The sequence below is a fragment of the Manis javanica genome, chromosome 13, assembly GCF_040802235.1.
Source record: "Manis javanica isolate MJ-LG chromosome 13, MJ_LKY, whole genome shotgun sequence".
NCBI classification, from domain to species: Eukaryota; Metazoa; Chordata; class Mammalia; order Pholidota; family Manidae; genus Manis; species Manis javanica.
Genome location: NC_133168.1, coordinates 12,384,705 through 12,405,179, shown reverse-complemented (window position 1 = coordinate 12,405,179; position 20,475 = coordinate 12,384,705). Strand labels below are relative to the sequence as shown.

Genomic DNA, 20,475 nt, shown 5'->3' with positions numbered 1-20,475 from the left:
ACATATGAAGGTTTGTACTTTGAAATATATTTTAGAATTTCACTTAGAAAACCTTAGTACCTATAGGCAGTATCAATAGTCTTTGTTAATCCTTTGCCATACATAATAATTTCCTTTAGGTGAGCCAGCTTAGCCCAATGAACAATGCCTGATTACAGTGAGAGGTTTGGCCTCACTCTATGGATCACTTCTGCATTTAAATGTAACATTTTAAGTACTTAATATGGGCCCACTACAAGGCTAAGTACCTGAGATAAAATAGTGAAAAGACACAGTTCATATTCCAAAAAACTGAAATAACAGGGGAATACATGGACAAGTAAAAAGATAACTCAATACAATGCAAAGGAATAAGTACTTATAGAAGGACACAGAAAGTATACTACTAAGCTAGTCTTGCAGGGGCAAGGAAGTCTTCCCCAAAAGATATTTGATCTGAGATCTAGAAAGTGAATAGGATAAAACAGAAGAGAATTAAAACATTACCAGAATCACAAACAGGGAAGATAAAAGTGTGAAGGAAAGAAAGAAGGTGTATCTTGATCTTGGAAACTGCAGGTGTTCAGGGGCAGAGTACTGCAAAGTCAACTGCTAAGGTGGGATGAAACCAGGTTGTCAGATGACTGGATGGTAAGTGAGGAGTCTGGACTTCATTCTAAAGAAAAAAACCATGAGGTATCATGGAAGTATGTGGTTATGGACTGAACTGTGTTCCCCCGAAAATTCGTATGTTTAGGCACCAGTCCCCAGTGTGACTGTTAGGATTCCAACATACGGATTGGGGGAGAGTGGGTATAATCCCCGCAACAGAGAAATGTAGTCATCCAGAAAATTATTTACTGGAATGTTCTTTTCACTCAGTTGCCCAGGTTTACATCGCTGAATAAACCAAGCACTGAAAGCTTTTTGTATACATTTGTGATCTCAAAGATACATGTGGGACATTATGAATTTTTCTTTGACTAGAGGTATATGTTTTTACTTGATAGTTTTTTTCTTTTTTTGCTTTCTGTGCTTTAACTTTGCCTGCAAAAGTCTGCATATTGCCTTTAATTATTAAATCTATTAGGCACCTCCACTAAGAACATAGATAGTGGCAACTGTGTGATGTAGGTAAATTTTCCCTGACTGTTCACTCTATGTTATAATGACTCAGTATTCACCTTTTGAACTGTCATTGGAGAATACGTACATGTTTCATAATCTACAGTTTGACAGAACAAGGAAACCAGCAGATGAGACTTACAGGACCCAGCCAGTGAGGTAAAACTAAATGTCCTCATTTGTTATGGATACAATAATTGCTAAAACCACACACATCTTGTGTGGTTAAAGTGTGACCAAATGTAATTTTCTGACTATAAAGTTATTAAAGTTGATTATATTTCATAGTAGGGAAAATGAAGCGTATTCAAAGAAAATAATTGAGTTACTTGAATCTCCATTCAAGATAAACATTTTTTTATGATGAACACATCTGTTTATTTCCAGTCTCTTTCTAGTCCTTCAAATTCTATTTCTCCTTCTCATTCTCTTCCTCATTATTTTTACACACTTCCTATATAATTAGCTTATTATTTATAGCCTTTGTTTTCTCACATGCCGTTAACTGTGAATATTTCCAGATGGAAAATTGAATTATTGGAATTAGGATTTGACTGAGAGTAATAACAACAGCAAAAACAACAAAAAAACCTATCCCATTAAGATCAAAATGTTTTCCTAACTGCGAGAAGTTAGCCTACAAGTGTAGATGATCCTTCTAGTTTGTTCTCCACAGGAAGCTTCCATCCACAAGGTCATCTCATAGTTCTAGATGACTGTTGGATCTCTAAGTAGTATATGTTAATATAAGAGTTGTCCTCTTTAACAACATGTAAAATTTCACTCGTTTACTCAGTTTAATAGTGAACACTCATGCTCAGTTTAAACTCTTGCCTAAATGTTAGCCTGGTATCAACATTTTATGACTCACTTTATAAACAACTATACCTACACAGCATGATACCGGCCTACATTCAACCTCAGTAACCACAACTGTAGGAAGATTCTTTCCCTAGTAAGTTTATGCTGGTAGTCATGAAAGAAATATTCAAAGTTTCCATACTTTGGATATATACTTAGAGTTTGAACACCAGAATCTGTATCCATCTAAAATGTATTTTTACTGAAATATGATGGACAATTTGTAAGGCAAATTTTTTAAAGACAGCAGTTGAATAGATAACTTTATTAAAGCAATGGGACTTTCAATTAGTTTGATATCAAGGATGTCAAATGTTCACTTTATTAGTGATGAAGAAAATATTACTAAAGTAAAAAAAAAAACATAGTGGTTGCTGAAATGGCTAAAATCTCTAGCTATTTTATTTCTCAAGGGAAAAACAGTAGGCCAAACTAATTTTATTTATACACGACCATGGTCAGTCACATAACTAATACTCACAGAATAATGCAGAAAAAGCATGATGAATTGATATCCAAAACAGTTCTTTAAAAATGGGTATTACATATTTGAATATTTTTCTTTCCAGTCTATTTCTAGCACTAATTTATGTGCTAAAAAAATGAAACACTGTAATAGCCTATCACCACTATTTTTCTGCCTTATTAGACAAGATAAATTGTATAATCTTCTTTCATAGCACAAAGTGAGGTAGTCATTTAATTATCTGTGAATCAAAGCAATTTAGGTAAGTCTTTCTGATCATTATCACAGAAAATCAAGGAATGAAAATGCTCAATAATCAATAACAATGTCAACCACAAAACAAAGCTAAGCCCTTACAATTTTCCTAGAATAGTAGGGTTCGTTGTTTGCTCAAGTAGAATTCCACTGCTTCCAGAATTCCTCCTCAAGCTCCCTTCCTCTGACAAGATTCATGACTCCCTTGGGTAGTACTGAGTGCCTTTTCCTATTCCTACACTTATCACCACTCATTCATTTATTTATTTGTTTCTAGGGCAGTCTAGCTGGCAAGCTTTGAAAATACCAGGGTGCTTAAGTGATATGTGTATACCCAATTAATATATATATATATACACACATATATACTCAGGAACTATTTCTCTGTAATCTGGGTACCAAATATATTTACTAGAAAAATTAGTTTTAAAAATATGTACAACTCCTACAGATCTCCCTTTAGAGCATGCACTAGCTATAGGTGTTTATGATTGGGTTTCAAAAGACAAGTCTATAAACTTCTTTATACACTTCATTACATAGTGTGAAAATTATATTCCATGTATTCTAGTTGTAAGAAATAAAGCAGGATTTTCCCCCAAATGACAACAAACACAAACACACAATGTTCAGGGAAACCTGTCAAGCTTTTAGAGGTAAACTCACAAAATTGTGTATGTGTGTGGGTGTGGCTATGACTGGGTCCCTCTGGAGTTTTTAACTCTCAGAATTGTCCGCATTGAGTGTCCCACAATTCATCAATCATAGTCCAAGTTCAGGTTTTCCCACCCCAGCACTAGTTATGGGGCATTTCTGCTCATGAGCCTCCCCTCTGGTAAGCTGTAGCTCTCTTCACTTGTCTGACTCGCCAGTCTTGGGGATTGCGCTCCTCACAACTCCAGTAAATGGCCTTTCCATATTGTTAGTAGTTATTCATTATGCATTTACACTTAACAAGATTATAATCACATACATACTAAGTTGTTTATCTACTACTTTTTGTTAAAGGACTTTGATTAGGGAAGTACTTTCTCCAGCAAACCCTAACTTAATATTTTTAACTGTTTTCTCTCTTGTGCAGCAAATGTACCACACCTTCTTTAATTCTGATTTTATTCTAATTTTATTATACTCAGCTCTTTATATCTCTGCCTTCTACATGAATTTTTAAGCTTCCTTAAAGTAGAGAATCAGTTGTGGGAGGGAAGGTGTGGGATATATAATAAAAGGCTTGAACCCCCAAGCCATACATATGTCTGGACAAAAATCTCCTATTTCTATTAACTACTATGTAGCTTAAACACAAAGGCTTCTCTCTGAGACAGTTTTGTTATCTGTAAAATGATGATTACACTACTATATTTCAGGGTGTTAAGCAGTGTCTAAGCCATAGTTGGCACTGAGTAATTACTTATGGAATCAATGCTATTTAAGGATTCAATATAAACTAATAGTCCACTTAACTTCCACTTATCTCTTATCTTCAGGATATGGCAGAGTGTTTCCCCTTATCTCTTTAGGATTTTGTGGAATACAACATTATTAATTTTTTGCATTGTACAAGATAATGATGTAATAACTTTAACCTTTTATTATATAAATCTTACAAATAACATGATTACAGCAAAATTAATACAGAAAATATTTAATGACTGCATTTGAACAAATTAAAAGGGATAAATTAATCTTCAGCTTAAATACAAATATACATAGGATTGCAGGAATCAGTCTCATTATCCTTAAGAATATTTTGGTCCATGGTCCATAGCTTTCTATTTTTTTTTTACTGGATTGCTGTAAACAAAATTTTATCTTTTTGCACTACACTTCTGCACTTTTCCACCTACTTGCCTCTCTCCCGGATACAACACTACTGCATCATCTTGTGTGGTTCGAGTGTGACCAAATGTAATTTAGTAAGGAGAGAGGTGAAATGACATGAAGCATGAAATTTAAAAATGAATGTCACACTGTTTTTCATACTGAATACTTAGCATTAATTCACATTGCAAGCAACTCAATGCAAATAGTTTGTTGCAAAATAGAGGAAAGTGAAGGACTTTATTATATTCACTGTAGTTGGGAAAGTTTGAAAAATTGATCTTCAAAAATCAGACACAGGCACTTAGCTATGTGCTGCGATTCAACTTCTAGAAATTTTAATATATATGACTCATGCTATCAACTCAGGGCACTGACAGATAGCTGGCACCACATGGGCGCACCTAACAAATTCAGGCTGATTCTCTTAAAAGTATACACAGTTTGGATCCTTCGATCTGCCTGTTTTTTCATGATTCTTCCCCCAGTTCCATGTCTTTGCACTTTGCCAGCTCTGTTACCATTCTTTCTTTTTCTTTTTCTTTTTCTTTTTTCTTCAGTAGAGGAGTCAATCTAAACTGATTAAAGGCAGAAAAAGGGATGAAGAAAATAGGAAATATGTATCAATGAATATGAGAATATACTTCTAGTATCTTGGTTAAACTGGCAAGAGATTTCTGGAGACATTTCCAGAAGAGGTATTTCCAGAATTGTTTTCAACAATTAACACATTTGGCATGTGAGTTTGGTAGGTCAAAGTATATAGGTTCACTGTTCCAGTCTCAGTTGTGAGATTATTTCTGAGATGCCTGGTTTAAACAATGAAATACTATCTTTCATCCCACATTTCCAAAGAATACTTTTTTCTTGTAAGAAAGACATGGTATGTACATTTCCAAAAGAATACTGGTATGTACATTTATTCATAACCTCCATCTCAACCTTGAGCATTTTAGATGACTGATCACAATTTGAGAGTTCCATGAATTATGACTTCAATCTTCTCTTCAGATAACATAAAGTTTGTGGGATACATGAATGGTAGAGCAATCCTTTTAAAGTCACATCAGTGAAAAACTGACTGGGAAGAATTTTTCTCCATTAGCCATATAACCTAGGCATAACCACTCTTTGAAAGAGTTCAACAAGTACACTGGGGACCAACAGTATGTCTTTGAAAGAACATATGCAATTGGATGTTTAAATTCTTCTCCACTTGTTAATACCCAGACTCACTTCCTCAAAGCCATAAATCAAGTCCTCAAATGTCCTTCAAACTGTTGGATGAAAGGAATAAAAGCAATACATTACTTCCCATTGCAAGCCACAGTTAGATAGTACAGTGTTGGATCTGTGGCCAGGCAAACTTTTGATTTTGTGGATTTCAGATCAAACTGAGTGCTTTCTGCTTTGTTTGGCACCATTCAAACCAAATCTTTGAGGCTTTAGACCTTGTAAAGCACCAGGCAAAGTATCAAAGAATTAAAAAAAAAAATCAATGCGAATCAGATTGGTACATTTCTTTTAAAGGCATATACCCTTACGCAGCATCAGGGCATAACGTGAAGCTTCTTGTTAATGACTTCACATAAAAAAAGAATTACTTTCTTTCAATACTTCTATTTAATATTTGTTTACTAAGATCTATGTCTGATACAAAGGAAGTTACAATGAGGAAAAATGAAGCTGGTCAATTCTATGAAAAGCAAAGTGAAAATAAATTAGACTAAAAAGAATTGTCCTCCAAATTCTATGTATCTGATTTGTTTAGATTTAAATAATTATAAAATTGATGTTAAAAATTGTATTTTAAAATTGTATAAATTCAAACTAGGCCTATGTTTATTTATTGTTTTCATTTAACTGTTCATTATCAGGGTCTATGCATTACAGAAATGTAAATTTTTTCAAAGTCTTGTATTAAAATACTACGCTTTGGGCTCCTTAAAATGAAATCATATTATTGTGTTCCAATAGGTAATCACATTAAAGTTATTTTACTGGCAAATAAACCACCTTCTCTAGAAAATATGTGCATATAAGTACAGCTTTCATTTACTTTTTTATGAGATAGCAAGATTTTATTCTAACCTGTCTAGAGTATTCATAATTACTTCACTGCAGTTAATTCTATCTTACATCATCTCTAAGACAAACTAAATTTTCAGACAAAGTAAGAAAAAAATATTACCCATATAAAAGATATGAAAATTGCTCAAGAGTTTCACAGTTGGGAAAATAATTGATATAAACTGAGAAAATTATTTTAGGTAAAATAATTAAATTATATTTAATTAAATAATTTAATTATGCATTTGTCTCAAGACAATATTTCTCTATCAAGCTCTTTTGTTTAATGGAAGCATAAAATACATACTTAGCATGAACTTTATTTCAGGATTATTCAGATGTATATTATGTATTCTAGTTCTCCTAGTAGGTGTTGGACATATACAGACAAAATAAAAAGCTAGACTATTCCCATACTGCAAATAGTGGAAGAAGACACTAAACTCCTGGGTCCGAGGCAAATTATTTTATTATGTAGGGGAAAAAAAACACTAAATTAGACTGTAGTCAGTATGAAGTTCATATTGCTCTCCCATGCCCCACATGGGTGGCACTTGTATGTGTGTATGCCTGCATAAATAGTGGGTTGTATTAGGGAGAGCTTGCTAGATTCACCACTTTTTTGGTAAATGAAAGTGTACCTGCTTCTTTGTTTGGAGAGAGATGTTCCCTGCTCCTTGAAAATACAATAGTAAGAAAAGGCTCAAGTAAAGAGTATTCAGAGATTTCATATTTTGAAACATCTTGCAAGAATTTTAAGATCACCATTCCAACAGACTGTTTAATAAACAGAGTATCTGTTTGAAATTTTCAAAGAGAAACAAATGATTTTAAACATGATATAGAAGATTTACAAACCAATGAAATAAGAGTCATAGAAATGAAAAATATCATAAAGATGTATTAAATAGATAAAATGGCAGAATAACTGAATAGAGAAGCAGTAAACTAGAAAATCAGAAGAACCTACTCAAAATAGAGCAGAGAGATAAAAAACTTTGAAAGAGATTACATGAAGAAATAGAGAATAAGATCAAACATTTAACCAATCCTAGAAATGGGCAAGACAATTTAGGTAGAGAAAGTATTTAAAAGATAACAGCTGATAATTTTCCAAAATGAGCAGAACACATCATACTCATATTAAACACAATCCTAAAGAATCTTTAGTAGGTTAAATAAACTGTAATCTACACCTATGCTCAACATATTGAAACTATTGGAAGCCAATGCCAAAGGGAAAAATATTAAAATAGTCCAAAAAAGATGGGAAATAGAAGGATTTCTTACAAAGATATCTTAATTTGTAGAGCTAATTTCGCTCATTTAAAAGTCAATAAAAGAAGAAATCCACTCAAGTCTAGATACTTGGTATTCTGGGGATGTGTCACAAAACAGCGATGCTCCCTTGGAGGGGTTTGTATAATACACCGCACAGCATTCCCACCGTCTGCTTTCTCAGCTGGCACTTCATCTTCTCTACTTCTCACAACCAAGAAATGCTAAGCTTTTGAAACTGAGTCACCGCCAGAGGCAGCTCCTCCTCCCCTAAATTCGAGCTTTCATTCTAATCTGGATCATCAAAGAATATCTTCCCATCAGATAGGATGATATTCTTGAAATGAAATGTTCCTGAAATAAATTCTGGTTAATACATATATTTTTTTTACCTCACAGGACACATATGACTTTATGATTCAACCAATCATTAAAGCAGTTGATGAAAAGTTATTCCAAAGTTGCATTGTTAGAAAAATAGAGATGCTGTAGTTGTAAATTGAGAGGTTGAAATGGTATGATTTTTTCAGTCTCTGAAAGGCTTCTTATTTTCATAAAGTTATATGGCAATTGTTCCTTCCCTACTAATGTTTATTCTCAATAGATGTTAGATAGATGACAGACAGGTAGATATAAATGGATGTTCAAGTTTCTCCTGTCTTCAAAACAATAAAAATACCAATCCAAATGAACAGTGTCACACTTTCAACTTGTAAACTTCAAAAATATTCTACTTCTGGTTTCTCTACATCCTTGTCATGGAACTTTCTCCTCTTTTGGCTTGTGTGATATCATTCTGCTTTGTTTTTCTCCTGCTTTCCTGCTTGTAATGAGGTATTGAAACATAAAGGCTTTGATGACAAGTTGTCTTGCATGTTTGCTCAGTCCTACCATATAGGAGTTTTGTGACTTTCAAAATATTGTGTAGGCATAGCCTCAGCCTTATCATTTTTGAAATAGTGATGACTGTTTCACAGGCTCTTTTAAGAAATTAACATTTTAACATGTATACAGTTCAGGTTATTTTAGGTGTTTATTAAATGGTAGGTGCCTCACATACTTCTTCCTTCCTGTATGTTAACTGGTCTCACATGGCAGATTTACTAATTAATTTATCTCTTCAATTCTCCCAATCCAAGGCTTTTAATCTTAAACTTGACCAAAACATTATTTGTCTTCTGAGTAATTTCATCCACATACATGACTTCTAGCACTTTACAATGAAGATATCCTTATCTCCATATCTTGCTTTGATATCTTTTTCTCTCACATCTATATAGATCATTTGTAAAATTTTACTCATGTGAAACACTGGCAGACTCATGGCCTCATAATTTCATCAAGCCAGGTCTTCTTATTGATTTTCTAATGTAGTAAATGCCTCTCTCCATAGCCACTTTTTTAAACGTGAGAAACTTGAAGAGTTTTACACAATTCTTTCCCTCACATTCCACATGCAATTGGCAATTAAGTCTAGCGAATTCCATCTTCTAAATGTTTCTCCAAGCTGTCTTTCCTTTGCTTTTCTATTCTATGCTATTCCACTCATAATTTCTAAGCTGTGGTACCCTAATAACCTACCTTCATAACACCTGCCTTCCAGATAAGTTCAAGCCATCTTTCCTTTTTTTTTTTAAATTTATTCATTTTTATTTTCTTTGAAGAACATTATGTTTACTAGGCTCTCCCCTACCCCAAGTCCCCCCCACAAACCCCATTATAGTCACTGTCCATCAACAGAGCAAGATGTTGTAGAATCACTACTTGTCTTCTCTGTGTTGCAAAGCCCTCCCCTTTCCCCCACCCCCCACATTATACATGCTAAGCATAATACCCCCTTTCCTCTTTCCCGCCTTTATCCCTCCCTACCCTCCCATTCTCCCCAGTCTCTTTCCCTTTGGTAACTGTTAGTCAATTCTTGGGTTCTGTGATTCTGCTGCTGTTTTGTTCCTACAGATTTTCTTTTGTTCTTATACTCCACAGATGAGTGAAATCATTTGGTATTTGTCTTTCTCTGCTTGGCTTATTTCACTGAGCATAATACCCTCTAGCTCCATCCATGTTGTTGCAAATGGTAGGATTTGTTTTCTTCTTATGGCTGAATAATATTCCATTGTATATATATGTACCATATCCTCTTTATCCATTCATCTACTGATGGACACTTACGTTGCTTCCAATTCTTGGCTATTATAAATAGTGCTGCAATAAACATAGGGGTGCATCTGTCTTTTTCAAACTGGAGTGCTGCATCCTTAGGGTAAATTCCTAAAAGTGGAATTCCTGGGTCAAATGGTAAGTCTATTCTGAGCATTTTGAGGAACCTCCATACTGCTTTCCACAATGGTTGAACTAATTTATGTTCCTACCAGCAGTGTAGGAGGGTTCCCCTTTCTCTGCAATCTCGCCAACATTTGTTGTTGTCTGTCTTTTGGATGGTGGCCATCCTTACTGGTGTGAGGTGATATCTCATTGTGATTTTAATTTGCATTTCTCTGATAATTAGCGATGTGGAGCATCTTTTCATGTATCTGTTGGCCATCTGAATTTCTTCTTTGGAGAACTGTCTGTTCAGCCCCTTGGCCCACTTTTTAATTGGATTATTTGCTTTTTGTTTGTTGAGGAGCATGAGCTCTTTATATATTTTGGATGTCAAACCTTTATCAGATCTGTCATTTATGAATATATTCTCCCATACTGTAGGGTGGTTTTTGTTCTGTTGATGGTGTCCTTTACTGTACAGAAGCTTTTCAGCTTGATATAGTCACACTTGTTCATTTTTGCTTTTGTTTTCCTTGCCTGGGGAGATATATTCATGAAAAAGTTGCTAATGTTCACATCCAAGAGATTTTTGCCTATGTTTTTTTCTAAGAGTTTTATGGTTTCATGACTTACATTCATGTCTTTGATCCATTTTGAATTTACTTTTGTGTATGGGTTTAGACAGTGATCCAGTTTCATTCTCTTACATGTAGATGTCCAGTTCTACCAGCACCATCTGTTGAAGAGACTGTCATTTCCCCATTGTATGTCCATGGCTCCTTTATCAAATATTAATTGACCATATATGTTTGGGTTAATGTCTGGAGTCTCTAATCTGTTCCACTGGTCGGTAGCTCTGTTCTTGTGCCAGTACCAAATTGTCTTGATTACTATGGCTTTGCAGTAGAGCTTGAAGTTGGGGAGTGAGATCCCCGCCACCTTATTCTTCTTTCTCAGGACTGCATTGGCTATTGGGGTCTTTGGTGTTTCCATATGAATTTTTGAACTATTTGTTCCAGTTTGTTGAAGAATATTGTTGGTAATTTGATAGATAGGGATTTTATCAAATCTGTATATTGCTTTGGGCAGGATGGCCATTTTGATGATATTAATTCTTCCTAGCCAAGAGCATGGGATGAGTTTCCATTTGTTAGTGTCCTTTTTAACTTCTCTTAAGAGAGTCTTATAGTTTTCAGGGAATAGGTCTTTCAGTTCTTTGGTTAGGTTTATTCCTAGGTATTTTATTCTTTTTGATGCTATTGTGAATGGAATTGTTTTCCTGATTTCTCTTTCTATTGGCTCATTATTAATGTATAGGAAAGCTACAGATTTCTGTGTGTTAATTTTGTAACCTGCAACTTTGCGGTATTCCGATATCAGTTCTGATAGTTTTGGAGTGGAGTCTTTAGGGTTTTTTATGTACAATATCATGTCATCTGCAAATAGTGACAGTTTAACTTCTTCTTTACCAATCTGGATTCCTTGGATTTCTTTGTTTTGTCTAATTGCCGCGGCTAGGATCTCCAGTACTATGTTAAATAACAGTGGGGAGAGTGGGCATCCCTGTCTAGTTTCCAATCTCAGAGGAAAAGCTTTCAGCTTCTCGCTGTTCAGTATGATGTTGGCTGTGGTTTAATCATATATGGCCTTTATTATGTTGAGGAACTTGCCCTCTATTCCCATTTTGCTGAGAGTTCTTATCATGAATGGATGTTTAATTTTGTTGAATGCTTTTTAGCATCTATGGAGATGATCATGTGGTTTTTGTCTTTCTTTTTGTTGATGTGGTGGATGATGTTGATGGATTTTCGAATGTTGTACCATCCTTGCATCCCTGGGATGAATCCCACTTGGTCATGGTGTACGATCCATTTGATATATTTTTGAATTCGGTTTGCTAATATTTTATTGAGTATTTTTGCATCTACGTTCATCAGGGATATTGGTCTGTAATTTTCTTTTTTGGTGGGGTCTTTGCCTGGTTTTGGTATTAGAGTGATGTTGGCTTCATAGAATGAGTTTGGGAGTATTCCCTCCTCTTGTATTTTTTGGAAAACTTTAAGGAGAATGGGTATTACATCTTCTCTGTATGTCTGATAAAATTCTGAGGTAAATCCATTTGGTCCAGGGGTATTTTTCTTGGGTAGTTTTTTGATTACTCCTTCAATTTCTTTGCTGGTAATTGGTTTGTTTAGATTTTGTGTTTGTTCCTTGGTCAGTCTTGGAAGGTTGTATTTTTCTAGGAAGTTGTCCATTTCTTCTAGGTTTTCCAGCTTCTTAGCATATAGGTATTCATAGTAGTCTCTAGTAATTCTTTGTATTTCTGTTGGGTCCGTCGTGATGTTTCCGTTCTCATTTCTGATTCTGTCGATGTGTGTTGATTCTCTTTTTCTCTTAATAAGTCTGGCTATAGGCTTATCTATTTTGTTTATTTTCTTGAAGTACCAGCTGTTGGTTTCATTGATTTTTTCTATTGTTTTATTCTTCTCAATTTTATTTATTTCTTCTCTGATCTTTATTATGTCCTCCCTTCTGCTGACCTTAGGCCTCATTTGTTTTTCTTTTTCCAATTTCGATAATTGTGACATTAGACCATTCATTTGGGATTATTCTTCCTTCTTTAAATATGCCTGGATTGCTATATACTTTCCTCTTAAGACTGCTTTTGCTGTATCCCACAGTAGTTGGGGTTTTGTGTTGTTGTTGTCGTTTGTTTCCATATATTGCTGGATCTCCATTTTGGTTTGGTCATTGATCCATTGATTATTTAGGAGCGTGTTGTTAAGCCTCCATCTGTTTGTGATCCTTTTTGCTTTCTTTGTACAGTTTATTTCTAGTTTATGCCTTTGTGGTCTCAAAAGTTGGTTGGTAGGATTTCAATCTTTTGGAATTTACTGAGGCTCTTTTTGTGGCCTAGTATGTGGTCTATTCTGGAGAATGTTTCATGTGCACTTGAGAAGAATGTATATCCTGTTGCTTTTGGATGTAGAGTTCTATAGATGTCTATTAGGTCCATCTGTTCTAGTGTGTTTTTCAGTGCCTCCGTGTCCTTACTTATTTTCTGTCTGGTGGGTCTGTCCTTTGGAGTTAGTGGTGTGTTGAAGTCTCCCAGAATGAATGCATTGCATTCTATTTCCTCCTTTAGTTCTGTTAGTATTTGTTTCACATATGCTGGTGCTCCTGTGTTGGGTACATATATATTTATAATGGTTATATCCTATTGTTGGACTGAGCCCTTTATCATTATGTAATGTCCTTCTTTATCTCTTGTTACATTCTTTGTTTTGAAGTCTATTTTGTCTGATACTAGTACTGCAACATCTGCTTTTCTCTCCCTATTGTTTGCATGAAATACCTTTTTCCATCCCTTGACTTTTAGTCTGTGCATGTCTTTGGGTTTGAGGTGAGTCTCTTGTAAGCAGCATATAGATGGGTCTTGTTTTTTTATCCATTCAGTGCCTCTATGTCTTTCAATTGGTGCATTCAGTCCATTTACATTTAGGGTGATTATCAATAGGTATGTACTTATTGCCATTTCAGCCTTTAGATTCATGGTTACCAAAGGTTCCAGGTTACTTTCCTTACTATCTAAGAGTCTAACTTAACTCACTTAGTATGCTCTTACAAACACAATCTAAAGGTTCTTTTCTATTTCTCCTCCTTTTTCTTCCTCCTTCATTCTTTGTATATTAGGTATCAGATTCTATACTTTTTCTCTATCCCTTGATTGGCTTTGGGGATAGTCAATTTAATTTTGCATTTGCCTCACAATCAGCTGCTCCACCCTCCCTACCATGATTTTACTACCTCTTGTGACAGCTATCCAACCCTAGGAACACTTCCATCTATAGCAGTCCCTCCAAAATAGATTGCAGAGATGGTTTGTGGGATGTAAACTCTCTCAGCTTTTGCTTATCTGGAAATTGTTTAATCCCACCTTCAAATTTAAATGATAATCCTGCCAGATAAAGTAATCTTGGTTCCAGGCCCTTCTGCTTCATGGCATTAAATACATCATGCCACTCCCTTCTGGCCTGTAACGTTTCTGCTGAGAAGTCTGTTGTTAGTCTGATGGGCTCTCCTTTGTATGTGATCTTATTTCTGCCCATGGCTGCTTTTAGCAGTCTGTCCTTATCCTTGATCTTTCCCATTTTAATTACTATGTGTCTTGCTATTGTCCTCCTTGCGTCCCTTGTGTAGGGGGATCTGTGGATCTCCATGGCCCAAGAGACTATCTCCTTCCCCAGATTGGGGAAGTTTTCTGCACTATCTCCTCAAAGACACTTTTTATCCCTTTCTCTCTCTCTTCTTCTTCTGGTATCCCTATAATGTGAATATTGTTCCGCTTGGATTGGTCACACAGTTCTCTCAATTTTCTTTCATTTTTAGAGATCCTTTTTTCTCTCTGTGCCTCAGCTTCTTTGTATTCCTCTTCTCTAGTTTCTATTTCATTTATTGTCTCCTCCACCGTATCCAACCTGCTTTTAATACCCTCCATTGTGTTCTTTAATGATTGTACCTCTGACCTGAATTCATTCCTGAGTTCTTGGATATCTTTCTATACCGCCATTAGGATGTTGATTATTTTTATTTTGAACTCCCTTTCAGGAAGAGTCATGAGGTCCATATCATTAAGTCTTTCTCTGGAGTTGTATTAACAATTTTACTCTGGACAAGTTTCCTTTGGCGTTTCATGTCTGTATATGGTGCCCTCTAGTGCCCAGAAGCTCTTTTCTGGAGCTGCTGAGCCCCTGAAGCAATGTCGGGGGTCGCACGGGAGCAGTACTGGTGCCTGGGTGTAGGAAAGAGCTGTTCCCTGCCTCCTGGCTCCTGTGCCTGTCTCCACTGCCTGAGCCAGTGGGCCAGGCACACAGGTATAAGTTTTTGTCCCAGAGCAGCCAGATATGGATCCCTGCTTTCCACAAGCAACCAGAATCCCAGTCTCCCCAGGAACTTTGCCTGTATTAACTTTCCAACCCTGTAGTCATGCGAGTCTCGTGAAAGCACCATGAAATGTAGGTTTGTGCTCCCAGAGCAGATCTCCGGAGCTAGGTATTCAGCAGTCCCAAGCCTTCCACTCCCTCCCTGCTCTGTCTGTCTTCCTCCTGCCAGTGAGCTGGGGTGGGGGAGGGGCCCAGGTCCCGCAGAGCCACAGCTCTGGTACGTTACCCCATTCGGTGAGGTCTGCTCTTTTCTTCAGGTGTGTGCAATCTGACGCGTCCTCTTTCCTGTTGCTCTCTCAGGATTAGTTGCGCCAATTAAATTTTCTAATTGTATCCAGTTTTAGGAGGAAGCCTCTGTCTCTCCTATCACACCACCATCTTTAATCTCAATCCTCCAAGCCATCTCTTTTATCATTGCTAAAACAAATATTCTAAAATCCAACTGTATTCCTCTGCCTGAAATAGTCACTCCACATAGTATGTTCCTCCTGAATCATCAAGCAACCATGAAAAAAATCTATGGAAAGCAATTCAGTCATTAACTTCTCCAGGAACAGTGGCCTTATCATCCAACCATAGATTTGGTGTTTTATCAAGGTAGTCCCATAGAAACAGGCACATATTTTTCAGGCACATATGCCAGTACCTATCTTTCTCAGACAGTATTTTATCATATTGTGAGTAGTAGTGTAATTATCTATGTTTCTCAATAGGTAAGGAGTCTTCTAATGATATATATATATATATAATGAACATTTATTCAGTGATAGTAATTGCCAGGAAGTATACTAAAGCTATACATGGATCACCCCATTTGATCTTCATAAATCTCTATGAAGTAGATAATGTTATTATGAGGATTTCACAGATGAAGAAATTAAAAGTCACAGAGGTTAAGTAACTGTAGCTAGACTGTAGGGAAGACAAAATTCAAATTTATTAATGTAGTTCCAGACCTGTTTTTCTTAACCACACTCTACTTTCTCCTTTAGAATTCAAGAACCATTTCTTTGTTTCTGTTATCTCTGATGTCTAGTACCAAATCAGAAAAGTTACAGACATTGTGTGAATATTCACTGAATGACTGACTGAATGAATGAATGAATGGATGATGAATGAATAAGTAAATGGCTTATTAGAGTGTTTTTCACTTTGATATAGTAGATTTTCATTAAAAATAATGTTTGGCCAGAGCTCAAGCAAGAGTCTGCACTTAAAATACTAATAAAGACTGTATTTGAGTCAAAACATTCATTAAAGGAAAAAATACAATATTTTTAAATTTTGGAGTATTCTCTTATAAAGATTTAAATGACTGCTCTATTTAGAGTAAACATTTAAATCTCTGAAAATGTTTAGATAGATTCAAAATATAACCATACACAAAATGAGTCTGTAAATTTCCCTTTGCTTCCTTTCCTACATAGTTAGCAATTTTAGAGATGGTGACCACGAGCAGACTAACAAAATACATCAACAGATTCCTCATCTGTAAAGTGAGGACAATGGGCTCTGCAGTCTCAAAGGTCCCTTTTAACTCCATCATTTATAATCCTCTGACTTAATTTATATCATATGCTTTACTAATGCACAGCATGTTTTCTTTTAGTTCCAGACTAATTTCTTTCTTTTTCTAAGTCTACAGACTAGTGTTAATTGTCATGCCTAATCTATTAGCTAATTTGTAAAGGAAAAAATTTCACTGGGGACATTGCAAAGGACCCACAATTTGCAGAGGGTAGAGTGGGAGACCTGCTGTGCCTGGATTGAAACAGCTGTTCCAAGGACCTTAAGCATCTGGGGAAGCCATCCAGAGAAAGGCCATCCACTGTGCTTTGATCTCTCCACTGAAGCACTGCCTGCCCATATGCTTGAGGAGAGCCCAGCCTGGTAAATCCGCACCTAGGGCCAGCTTTTTCCCCTTGTTTCTGTCCAGGAAATGGCACCAGAGTGTTTCTAAAGTATAAGTGAAATAAAATTCATTATGCTGCAGTTCTGGATGAAACTGAGGTTACATAATATTACATTAACTGGGCTGAGTAAACCAACATTGTCTTTAAAAGCAAATAAAAGGAAAAGTAAAAAAGAATAAAAGGGTAAAGTTTAAAAATATGTGTGGAGAACTAGATAGTTTTTTAAAATGCTTCCCAAGTATTTTCTCCTCTAATCCCCACAAGAGTTCTCTGGGTATACTCCAATTACTTCAGTTTTATAGAGGGAGAAACTGATTTTCAGATGGTTGCTTAGGAGCTCATAATTAGTAAATATGGGATCTGGACCAAAACCCACATCTCCTGTTACAAATTCTTTATGCTTTCCATCACTGCACATTATCCTAATAGAGAGGATGACAACATAGATATACTCAAAGCACACTTAGGTTTCTAAAAAAAATGGTATATTGAAGGCAAACAATTTTATGGAATGAAAAAAATGCATGCCATTTAAGAGAAAACTTTACATAGCTTATTTCTATAAGAATACATATTAAGTTCATGAATATTAAATTTTGTTACACTCTGTCAATGAAAGCAGTTAAGAGTATGATTGAGCATTGGTGATGGATACTAATCAAGCATTACTTGACTCACCAAAAATGACATTTAAAGTATCTTTAACTAAAGCAAACCTTTTCTCCCTGAACAGGGGAAAAAGTCAAGGATATCACTATATCAGGACCAACTCATTTTTGATACCTGTCTTCGTCAGAAACCACTAATTGTCTACCTTACCTAGTCTCTTCCTCTAATTTACTGATAGTACCTCAAATAACTATAAATAGCATTTTTAAGCATTTGACATATGAGTTGCAAACTATAGTTGTTGTATGGCTTTAAAGAAAATTCTTTGTGTGGAAAACTCAAAGCAATGTATATATTTCCCTTTGCCCTTTCCTTTTGTCCTGAATGGAGGGTGTACATGGTGCGAGTTGTGGAGCCACCAATTTGAGACTGAAGAAACAAGTATGAAGTATCTGCTATCTGCTAAGGATGGTTGAGAAAAAAAAGAAAGATTATGGAGCAACTGAACTAGTACCAATATGCCTGGACCTGGTCTTCCTGCATGATATAAATAATCTGATATTTAGTTATGTTACTATTATTTGCATTCTTAGTTACATGCAGCTGAACATAAAACCTGAGATATTTACCCTGAACTAATCACTGTATCCAGAGAGAATGATGGGAACTGACTGGCTGATGTTTGGTCTGCTGCTTCTCATCTAATTCCTGTCCTTTCAGATATATTTTTAAATCAACCAAATTAAGAGTCCACATCACAAACACCATACTGGTGCTATGAAAGGAGGGAAATGCAGGTTCTGTTAGAAAGGGGAAAATAAATAATGAATAATGAGTAGTCCCTCACAGATGTCCACTGTAATACCCATGTATCATAATTTAACTGTTCCCCCATTTGGAGATACCTGTAATATTTCTATTTTGTTATCATCAGCAACATCTTGTTAAGTTTATTTGTAGATAAATGATTCTAAGAGTTTCTGTGGGTTTTTGTTTCCTTCTTAATTGATTACTAGAAAGAGAATTACTGGTACAAATCTTACTAAATTTTCTTATAACCTTTAATATAGTTTGCTTAATTGATTTTTATGTTTGTTTCAATTTAAACTTCTGTCCCAAGTGTATAAGAATGCTCAAAGCACAGTTATTATCACCACCATTTATTTTTATCACCATATGCATTCTGCTTAATTGCATATGCAAAAATTCTTCTGCACTGATCTTAATTTTTTTAATGTAAACAGTTTTAGTTTTTTAATAGGATGTATTCTCATTTGTAAATCACAAAGTAGTTAACAAAAATTTCAAAGTATGAAAAGTAGAATTTTAAGTGGCTGTCAATTAAAATCTCTACAGCAATGGTTGTCAAACATTGAGTATAAGCATCAAAATCACCTGGAGGGCTCTTTATTTTTTCCAGCTTTATGAAGTATAATTGACAAATAAAACTGTATGCAATTAAGGTGTACATTATGATTCAATACTATGTATATGTTGTGAAATGATTACCACAATCAAGTTAATCAACACATTATCACCTCATGGTCATCACACCATTTTTTTTGTGTGTATGATGAGAATACTTGAGATCCATTTTCTCAGCTAATTGAAAATACACAATACAGTATTATAACAATAGTCACCATGCTGTACATTAGATCCCCAGAACTTACTCATCTTATAAATGAAAGTTTTTACCTTTTAACCAATATCTACCCATTTTCCCCACCTCCCATTCCTGACAACCACCATTCTATCGAGTTCAACTTTTTCATATTTCTCTATATAAGTGAAATCATACAGTACTTGTCTTTATCTGTCTAGTTCATTTCACTTAGCATAACACCCTCCAATTTCATCCATGTTATTGCTAATGGCAGGGTGTCCTTTTTTATTGCTGAATAGTAATTGTTTACATTTTATTTATGTATGTATTTATTAATTCTACCATACTTTTAATTTTCTTTATCCATTCCCCTGACAATAGACACTTAGGTTGTTTCCATCTCTTGGCTATTGTGAATAATGCTGCGGTGAACATGGGAGTACAGGTGCCTTTTTGAGATACAGATTTCATTTTCTTCAAATATATACCCAGAAATGAGACTGCTGGACCATATGGTAGTTATATTTAGATTTTTAATTTTAACTGTATTTCCTTTTTGTGAAAAGATTATTTTATTTATAAAAATAATTTTTATTTATATAAGATAATTTTTAAATTAAAATAAAAAATCCTTAATTTTTCTAAGGACTGACTGTGCTGTCTTTAAGGATTGTCTTTGTCATATGTTCCAAATATTCTTCCAGTTCTTTAACTCTGTTTAAAACTTCACTCTTAATATTTTGAATTGCAAGATTTCATATTTTAGAACAGCCTAAGCTTATAAAGTATCTTTTAAAATTTCGTACATTGCTTTTATATTTAATTATAAATCACTAAATCTCCCTTGTATTTTCTCTTATTAGAACTTTTCATCAGTTTTTTTTAGAATAGCTTCTTGTTTTTATTCATCTCTATAGGCAGTTGATTAATCTTTGATTAATTTCTTTTTTATTTTTAACGATTTCTTTTTTTTACATTACTTTGGGTTGATGACATTTTCCCATCATGTTTAGGAAAACACTCATTAATGTTTATTTCCTGTTTTCTAAAAGAAATTTAAGAATATAAATTTTCACCCAAGTTCTTATTTAGCTTCATCAAACTGCACATCATGCTGCTATTCAATCATATTAGCTTATAGTAAAGGTGTTTTACTCATTCACTATTCATAAATCCACTTTTATGTTCCAGATCTATATGGTGAGGACACCTGTTTATTATTTAATTGCTAATGTTATAGTGCAGTCAAAGGAAGTTCCTCTTTGTGGAGCTGGTTTTTTATAATTT

The 20,475-nt window shown here is 35.0% G+C and overlaps 1 long non-coding RNA gene across 4 annotated transcripts in view; it reads right to left on the bottom strand.

Annotated features, from left to right (window-relative positions):
- The window catches only part of LOC140845843 (uncharacterized), a 364,588-nt gene that overhangs the window by 343,313 nt on the left and 800 nt on the right, over positions 1 to 20,475 (bottom strand). The window lies entirely within an intron of this gene.